We start from the raw sequence: 10241 nt of genomic DNA, 5'->3' as shown, positions 1-10241 counted from the left end.
GCCCCCCCCCCGGCCCCCATGTCAAAAAAAGCCCGGTCTAGGTAGGGTTAAAGTAAATAGGCCATTTCTGTTGACACAGGCAAATACCATCTGTTGCATTCCAAAATGTGTTATTCCAAATCATGTTTTGGAATGGACCACGTTTTGGAATACAACAAATATTCCACACGTTGTATTTCCGATCAAGGACCACGATTTGGATTGTTCCAAAACGGTGCCGGTGTTCTATGCAGAAGTGTCCTACCGTGCAGAAATGTCCCCCTGTCAATCTCAAGCGAGTTTCCATGGTATTTTGAAAGCTGACACCGGAAGTGGGCGTGGCCCTAAAACTACGAAGGCCCTCAGGGACAAAAGGTCAAACCGACTAAAAACATGTAGGTTGACGTTGAGAGAAGGTTGAAACGAAAAACCTAGCTAATATCAGTGATGTAAAAATCAACTTAACACTTGTTTATTATTATCTTGAAGATTATTTATCATTTAAGATAATCAATATATAAGTTCACAACAGAATAATTACAAAGATAGGCAAACCTATGAATTAAATTCAACTATCTGCGATGCCCCGTAGGTACTGAAAAAAGCTATACTTTGAATATTTATTGTAGCAAATGATTGTTACACAATGTCGGCACAGTCACCCATGGATCAAAATAATTTTTGCCCAGAAAAGTGGACTTGTCGGCCAAGTTCGGTGGGGGGACAATTCTGCATGGGGGACACTTCTGCATATAGTACCCCTATTTAGATATGTCCCCTACACAGAATATTGTTTATAATCAAATATTATAAGTTTTAAATATTTTAGATATAACGTCGGCACAGTCACCGATTGATCACAATAATATTTGCCCACAAATGTGGACTTGTCGGAAGTTCGGTGGGGGGACACTTCTGCATGGGGGACACTTCTGCACAGTACCACTATGCAGAAATGTCCCCTACACAGAATATTGTCTATATTCATATATTATAAGATATAAATCTTTTAGATATAACGTAGGCATAGTCACCGATGGATCACAATAATCTTTGCCCAAAAAACACGGCGGTCAATTTTAGGGTAAAGTTTCCAATTCTACGGAGGTGTATCAGGTTACCGGGTTCCACGCGCGGTTTCCGTGGAGCCAGTCTCAACGGTGAATATTTTGTTAAGCAATAATAAGCAGTTTTACAGGACTCTCTTGTCCAAATGTGAAAAAAGCAGCACTGCATACACCTCAAATGTTGTTGTTTTTATTACAATGCTTAAATGTGTGTGAAATCACTCGCAACGCGCCGAATGCTAATTCTAGATCAATCGACGTCAATATCCAAACAACTGATTTTTTATCGAACATGATTCTGTTCGATAAAAAGGTTGGAATATTTGGGCCCAAATTGACCATCGTGAAAGTTCGGTAGGGGGACACTTCTGCATGGGGGACACTTCTGCATGGGGGACACTTCTGCATGGGGGACACTTCTGCATGGGGGACACTTCTGCATGGGGGACACTTCTGCATGGGGGACATTCTGCATGGGTGGCACTTCTGCATGGGGGACACTTCTGCATGGGGGACACTTCTGCATGGGGGACACTTCTGCATGGGGGACATTTCTGCATAGTACGTACCCCTATGCAGAAATGTCCCCTTCATGGCATAACAAAACATTGCATGTATCTTACGTCATTAATCGTTTGGATACAACGTCGGCATAGTCACCGATGGATCACAAAAGGTTTTGCCGAGAAAAGTGGACCTGTCGGTCACGTTCGGTAGGGGGACAATTCTGCATGGGGGACATTTCTGCTTAGTACCCCTATGCAGAAATGTCCCCTTCACGGAGTATTGTCTATAATCATATATCTTAGATGATAAATCTTTTTGATATAACGTCGGCATAGTCAACGATAGATAACTATAATATTTTTTTATTCATTAAAACATGAAAACATAACAAGGGCAGTGTGACGCTGCACTCAAGTTTACAACTTATATTAACAGCACCACACAACAAAAAAGTACAATTAACATTTAAATATTCAAAGTTGAACATATCTGTGTTATAAATTGTTTTCCTACTGACCCTTTCTGGACCCCCATTCCAAATAAAGGAAAATATTTTTCTCTCATAAATTTTAAAAAAATGATTTACTTGGGGAGGGGAGCACCTGGAAAAGATTAGTAAACTGGGAAACAATTAAGCAATTTATGACAGTAATTTTTCCAAACAACGATAAACTTATTCCTTTCAAGGGGAATAATAATCTATCTAATTTTGCTAAACGGGGTTCAAAATTACAGTTAATAATGGTGTCCAAATCCTTAGGTATATGTATGCCTAAAAGGTCTACCTCCCCATCTACCCATTGAATAGGTAGACGGGAAGGTACTTTAAAATTCGTGTTTTTAAAGAACCATTTTAAGTATCTTACACTTGTCGAAATTTAAAAACAGACCCGAAAGATGGGAAAAACTTTGTAAATCATCAATAAGGGCATTAAAGGATGCTAATTTGGGGTCAAAGGGGAAATTAGTATCATCAGCATATTGAGAAAAATTACAGTGCCTTCCATGAACAGATAAACCAGTCAAGTTTTAATTGCTGCGTATCTTAATGGCCAACAGTTCTACAACAATAATAAATAAATAGGGGCTTATAGGGACAACCTTGTCTAACACCACGATATAAAGTAAAAGGATTTGATAAATAGCCATTGTTTGATACAACGCTCGTAATATTAGAGTACAAAGTTTTAACCCAAGCTATAAACTGGGGACCAAAGTTGAAAAATTCCTAGACTAATGCTTTTTCCATAAAATCCCACCTCACTGAATCAAATGCTTTCTGATAATCAGCAATAAAAACCAGACCTGGTTTATCTTCATTTTCATAATGATCAATTAAATCTAATATACGTCTAATATTATCTCCAATAAATCTTCCTTTAATAAAACCTGTTTGATCAAGATAAATCTTTTAATAAAACGTCGGCATAGTCACCCATGGATCACAATAATTTTTGCCAAGAAAAGTGGACTTGTCGGCCAAGTTCGGTGGGGGGACAATTCTGCATGGGGGACACTCCTGCATAGTACCCCTATGCAGAAATGTCCCCTTCACGGAATATTATCTATAATCAGATGTCTTAAGTGATAAATCTTTTTTAATATAACGTCGGCATAGTCACCGATGGTTCACAATTTTTTTGCCCAATATGTGGAGTTATATAAAAAACATTTATAACTTATGAGATAAGATTATAGACAATATTCCGTGAAGGGGCACAGGGTGGCAGCTGGGTGCCGGTGGCAGCTGGCTACAATACATCGAACGACTTGTTAGTTACACCTAGCATTTGTGAACACTATTTAAGCTTAGTTGGTTGAGTTTCCGCATTGCAAAACACCCTGTAAGTAGCAAAACAAAATTTTAAATTGGACATACAGATCAGAACTGACCTGCCTAGCTGCTGCTGAGCCTGGCGTGCTTCTCAGCACCACGGAAGGTTCCAAGTGTCTGCAGTACCATCTCATCAGTTAGACGCCTCCCTTCCTCGACGTTTCGCCCCTTTCTGCCTAAGACGTCTCTGGGGGGGGGGGCGTCCCTGCTCCGCTTCAGGCACTGTCGCCACTTCTCTGGGAGGACTTCCACGCCTTATCCTTTCTTCTCGGCCATAATACGAAGCTGCTTCTTTCTGCTTCTTCAGTCACCTGTCTAGTGAGCTGTGTCTGGGCTTTTCCCCTGATGTTGAAGTCCCTGCACAGACGCATGAAGGGAGCCCCTACAAACCCTCTTACACCGACTCCTACTGGGTACAGTCGCGTCTGCCAGCCTTTCTGCTTGCACTGCTGGACCAATTCATCATATCTCGGTTTCTTTCTTTCAAATGCTGCTTGTACATTCTCCTCCCACGGGATGGTTAGCTCAATGATCAGTATGGCTTTCTGATCCTCAGACCACAAAACTAGATCCGGTTTTAGGTGTCGCAGGTGGTACTCGGGAAGTGGAGTTGCCTGTCCAAGTCTGCTCTCATCTCCCACTTTCCTCTGCACAGAATACTACTTCCTGAGTTGACTGTACCAGTGACTGCTGATGGTCTTGGTTTCTGACCCTCCTTCACAAATTGGATAGCCTGAAAGGATGATGTTCTAGAGGATTCCTTTCTTACTTCCTCCAGCTTCACTGCTAGCCGTCGTAACACCTTGTTGTGTCTCCATGTGTAGCGACCTTGTTGCAGAGCAATCTTGCAGCCTGACAGAATGTTTCAAGTCGGCTTGAGCTACCCCGCACAGCTGGCAAGACTCCTCATTCCTATACCACCGAGTGAGGTTACGAGGGTTGGGGACGACGTCATACGCAGCTCTCACTAAGAAACTCAACCTGGCACTCTGTATATTCCACAGGTCAGTCCATGTGAGCCTTCTCTCGACCACACCATCCCAGTTTAACCAGGTTCCTTGTTAGCTCTGACCAGCTGCGGTCACCATCCTGCCCTCCTCCTCCATCCTTCTAACCTCTTGTGAAACCAACTGCCTCCTTTCCCTGGGGTTGGCACTCCTCCATCTCTGAGTACTCTCTCCCCACCCTAGGCCGGGTCTTCCTTTTTGCACTGTCCCTACAAAGTCCTTGTGCTTCAGTCTGCTCACAGCTTTCTCAATGGTGTCTTTCACACTCCACTTTTTTCCTGTGTCTACAACTCTGTTGCTGCTCTCACTGAAGCATCTTAGGACCCTTCCAGCTCCAGGGAAAGTCGGACCTTGTCGAGCTTAAACTCTTCTTCAATAGATGTGAGTGGAAGGCTTAACTTGTTCCTGCCAAACAAGGCAACCGTGGACAGGCATCTCGGCACTCCTAACCAACGTCGGAAATAGGAATTGGCCTTTCTGTCTATTAAGTCGACCGTAGATATAGAGATGTTGTATGTCTTAAGTGGCCATTTGAGTCTCGGAAACAGCCTGGACTGTACACACCAGATTTTCAGTCTCCCTGGTAACTCGCACTTATCAATAAGTCTCAGGCTGTTACATGCTTGGTTGACTATGTCCTGGCCTTTACCTCTGTCACTCAGACTACTTGTATACAGCCGGCCTAAACTATTGACTAGTTCTTCCTGAATGTTCGGGATTTGTTGGCCGTTTACTGAGAAAGTCCTGATATTGCTGATCACTCCTTTTCTCAGAGAAAGGCTTCTAGCCTTTCCGGGTTTAAACAAACTTCTTATTAACGGAAATAATCTGTCAACAGGGACAACTTCTTATAAACAGACACAACCTACCAATAACTTCTGCTAAGTGGGCTTGTACACTCGGCAGTGTTATTTAAAATAACCCGCCGACAGGCAAACTTGCGCTCTCCCACAAAAAGCCCGGGCAAGCCCACAGACTAGTTACCAGGCTGTACTAAACACATTCGCGATGTCATGACATATCGCGAAGGAGATTTCAACGCGAAAATAAAACCACCACCAACATTTTAAGATATTATACAGTTATTGGTATCTGTGAATTTTTAACCCGTAATAAATTAAATTAAAATGTACCAGTCAGAATACGGATGCAGTGCATTCTGTGCCCCTAACCTGAGACATTATATATTAGACAGAGTTTTAACCGAAACAGTCCCAGTAACTCAAAGAAGGTTTTACATTGTAATTTGATGTGGGAAGTAAGAGTGTAAGGCCTCTCGTTTTATCAAAAGAATAAATTCTCTGTGATTTGAAGCTGTCATGTTTCTGTTGTTACCTTCGCCAAGAAGGTTTTATTTTCAGAGGCGTTCGTGTGTGTGTGTGTGTGTGTCTGTGTGTCTGTAAACACGATACCTCGAGAAGTCTTAAATGAATTGTCTCCATACGTTGAAGGTGGGTTGGTCTTGATGAGACCTCGATACGATTAGAATTTGGGCCCCCTGGCTGCTTGTTGTGGTACTGCAGTGGAACTTCCGGTTTTGATATCTTATGATCTGGACGTGCCATGGTCACGAAATTTGTGTGGTAGGTAGGTCTTGTTCTGGGGAAGAAGCGCCGTAGGTTTGGGCCCCCTAGCGGCTAGCGATTTCATTAAAAATATTCAAAAGAGGATAACTCAAGAACCAATTAACGGATCGTCGTGATTTTGATATGTAGATAGCTAAAGTGACGCTTGAAATAATTATGCGACAAATATGCAAATTTGGATGCTACTTCATAGTACAGCTTGTGACATATGTAATTGAGAACGAGAGAAACACAGGCAGATATTGATTATGTAAATTAACAAATTTGCATAATTCATATGAAAATGTTATTATTCCATAATAGTAACTGCCTGGAGTTTCATACTTGGGGTATTTGAAGTGAAGGCGAACATCATTAAACATAACTTATTCAAATAAGGACCTCATTTGCATAATTTATGTGGAAATGCTACAATGGCATTCTTTGTAAAGGTAAGGCTGTGTTTTGGTGGAGAATATGATCAACTGATATAATTCATGAGGATCCTATTTGCATAATCAGAAGGAATAATATTAACATCATTTGGTGACGGTATGAGATCGTGAAACTCTAGTAGTGTGCTACTTCGACAGCCCGACTTGCCATGCTATACCGCATACAGCATAACATCGTCTGCACAGATGGTATTCGGGGTAAACTACAGCCTGCCCCAGTACGTGAGAGAAGGGTGCACGGCCAACAGTTTGTACAGCCAGGTGGTAGGACCCAGTACCGTATGGCCTCATTTTTGCCACGTACTGTCAAAGAATGGAACGCTCTGCCTCAGACAACGGTGGAAGCCACATCTGTTGACACCTTTGTGTCTAGGGCTTCCAAACTACATCAGTCTTAGGCTGGTGACCTCTCGCCTCCTGCAACTAAAAGTGACAGAATGATCAACTTGATGATAGCGGTCACTTCAACTGGAAGAGGAAGAGGAATTCTCATAGCTTTAGATACTATTTAGTGCATGTATTGGTGGCACTGTCTTGGCGGCACTTCATTGTCCCGTAAGAACTTCTATGTACATTTACTATATGTACTATAGTTTGTATGTGCGTGTCACCACGATAGCTCAAAAAGGGCTTACATAGATTATCTTATGTGTGGGTAGGTTTTATTGAGACGTGTACATGATTAGATTATGGCCCCCTCTAGCGGGATTTGAGGGTGCTGCATAAGAACTTCCGTTTATGATATCTCGTGTTCTGGGGAAGCTATAATCACGACTGTCGGGTTGTAGATGGTTCTTATGATAGCGACCTAAGTTCAGGCCCCTTAGCAGCTTGCTCTAAAAATCAGAAGCTGATTTGCATACTTTATGACAAAATTGTGTAACTTAGGTGCGTCCCATCATAGTAGTATTTAAAGGCACTCTATGTAGTTTTTTGCGCAAAAAATTGAAAAATTCTAATTATACTAAATTTCGGTGTTATTAGCAGTTACTATCACTTTTCAACACATTTGTGTCATTATTTCACATTTTTTTCGTATATTTTGTCCGTTCAAACAGTCCTTCTTCAGTTCCCGGTGCCACCGGTTTGCTAAGGACAACAACAACAACATACAGGGGTTGCCCCCTGGGGTGGCTAATTGGCCCGGGCATGCCAGGCTTGATAGACAGGGGCAGATGTCACAAGATATACCCTCCTTAGAAAAAACTCATATCTTTCACATGAGGTGGAATATAATTATCAACTTAGAGTATTTTGTTGGGCATGAATAAACTGTGGTCATTATCCCTTCAAAAGAGATAAAAAATCTGGTAAACGGTTAGGTATTTCAGAAACTGGTAAGCTATCAACTGACACCCCACTGGGATGTAGGTCAAACCACTAGCAGTGGACAATACCATATGTGTGGTTTGGCCAGAGGTTGAATAGAAGATCATTCACAGTTTTCTAAGCTTCTAAGGAGCAAGGATGTTGTATTTTTTGCTGTGGAGTATAATTTTGGAATACTAATGGGTTAAGCCAATGTACTATGTAAAGAAAAGAATAAAAAATAAACTTTTTGTATTGTCAAAAAACTACATAGAGTGACTTTAATTAGACATTTGACATTAAATATCAAGTAATATCAAGGTACATAAATTAGGCAAATGAACTGCACAATAAATAAGCAAATGTTATAATTCTAATAGCAAGAATTTAATACTTGTGGCATTTGGAAATAAAGGTAAATTTGTAAAAAAAATTAAAATTATATTATGTTCAAAGATATAGATAATATATTTATAGACATTCTATTTCCTCCACATCATTGCTCAATGGAATGTACATCATCAAGTTTTATTCATAAAAATCAGTGCACAAACAAGCAGTCAGTCAGCATAATAATGTAATATCTGATAAATCAACAATATAATTTTTAAAGTCTGTACATGATTGGGTGTTATTATTGTGCTTGTAGCAGCAGCAGCAGGATGCAGACGTACCACGTGACGTGCCGAGCTGCTGCAGTCGGTGTCCTCGGTCTCCTGTGGGTCGTCACGGCTGTCTTCACCTGCCCGGAGATATGTGATTGTGACTCTGGCGGGCGGGTCCGCTGTTACACATGGGGGCTCACAGACGTTCCCGCCAACATACCATCGGATACAGCTCGTCTCGATCTGCGTTACAACAACATACAGAGTCTGTCTCATGCGGATTTCTCAAATCTGACCAGTTTGAAACGCCTTTACCTGTCCAACAATTACATCTCGAGTCTCCCCGCTGGAGTTTTCTCACATCTCACCCGTCTGGAGTGGCTGTATCTATCTCATAATCATATAGCTGATCTCCCGGATGGAGTATTCTCAAATCTGACCAGTTTGGTATATCTTAACCTGAACAATAATATTAATAATATCTCGAGTCTCCCCGCTGGAGTTTTCTCACATCTCACCCGTCTGAAGTGGCTGTATTTATCTGATAATCATATAGCTGATCTCCCGGATGGAGTTTTCTCAAATCTGACCAGTTTGGAACGCCTTTACCTGTCCAACAATAACATCTCGAGTCTCCCCGCTGGAGTTTTCTCACATCTCACCCGTCTGCAGGAGCTGGATCTATCTAATAATCATATAGCTGATCTCCCGGATGGAGTATTCTCAAATCTGACCAGTTTGGAACTCCTTTACCTGTCCAACAATAACATCTCGAGTCTCCCCGCTGGAGTTTTCTCACATCTCACCGGTCTGTGGCGGCTGGATCTATCTCATAATCATATAACTGATCTCCCGGATGGAGTTTTCTCACATCTCACCCGTCTGTGGCGGCTGGATCTGTCTGATAATCATATAGCTGATCTCCCGGATGGAGTATTCTCAGATCTGACCAGTTTGGAACTCCTTTTCCTGTCCAACAATAACATCTCGAGTCTTCCTGCAGACATCAAACACCTTTCTACCCAGACATCCCTTTACATAACTGGGAACCCCTGGAGGTGTGACTGTAGTTTACAGGATATAATGACGTCGCAACGTGTGCGCGGTTCAATTAGCGATAACCCTACCTGCAGCTCCCCTCCCCACATGAAAGACGACGCGCTGACCGACGTTGTGTCAGGCAGAATTTGTAACGGTCGCGGGGTCTGCCCCACGGGAAGTACAGAGGGCACTTGTGCTTGTGACGTCGGCTGGACTGGCCCATACTGTGGCGAAGGTGAGATGTCTGTGTACATTCTTTATATGCGGTTTTAACAAGGCATAAACTCATGAAAGAAAACAACAACTATTTTATGTTCATCGAATGAGGCCAGGTTGGAACAAGGAGGTTTAATTTTAGAAATCAAATTTCTTTGATGGAAAAGTATTAAAAAGTGAAAGCGTTCGAAATTCAAAACCTCCAAATACCCTGAAACGGCACAGAAGCATCAGTGAAAGCACAAAAGTAATGATAGCGCAAATGTTCTACGTGATAATGTATAGGCAAAGGCTTAATAAACTAGTTCCTCAGACACTACATGTTGATTAAGGATAAGGTGGATGTTCTTATAATACCCGTTGAGTCAAGGATTGTATCCGTCTATTCGTCCATCAATGGATGTGCTTATATGAACCATGTACACGGGTCGAAAAGGGACGTTTATAAATTACAGGTTAAAACGGCAGGCAGAAATGATGTCACTGAAGTCTTGCTTGCTGATGCGGATCAAAAAAAGAACATAAAAACTGTGGACTATTTAAAAAAAGGCCACATGTGATGCTATGACTAGATTTTGGTAGACTAGGCTTTGATAGATGTAAGATAAAAGGTTTCCAGCCCTGGTTCACTCGGAATGGGTGTAAATTTTACGGGGG

This window comes from Branchiostoma belcheri, unplaced genomic scaffold (assembly GCF_001625305.1).
Source record: "Branchiostoma belcheri isolate BF01 breed outbred unplaced genomic scaffold, Haploidv18h27 scaffold536, whole genome shotgun sequence".
In the NCBI taxonomy this organism is placed as follows: domain Eukaryota; kingdom Metazoa; phylum Chordata; class Leptocardii; order Amphioxiformes; family Branchiostomatidae; genus Branchiostoma; species Branchiostoma belcheri.
This window is presented reverse-complemented; position numbering follows the sequence as displayed.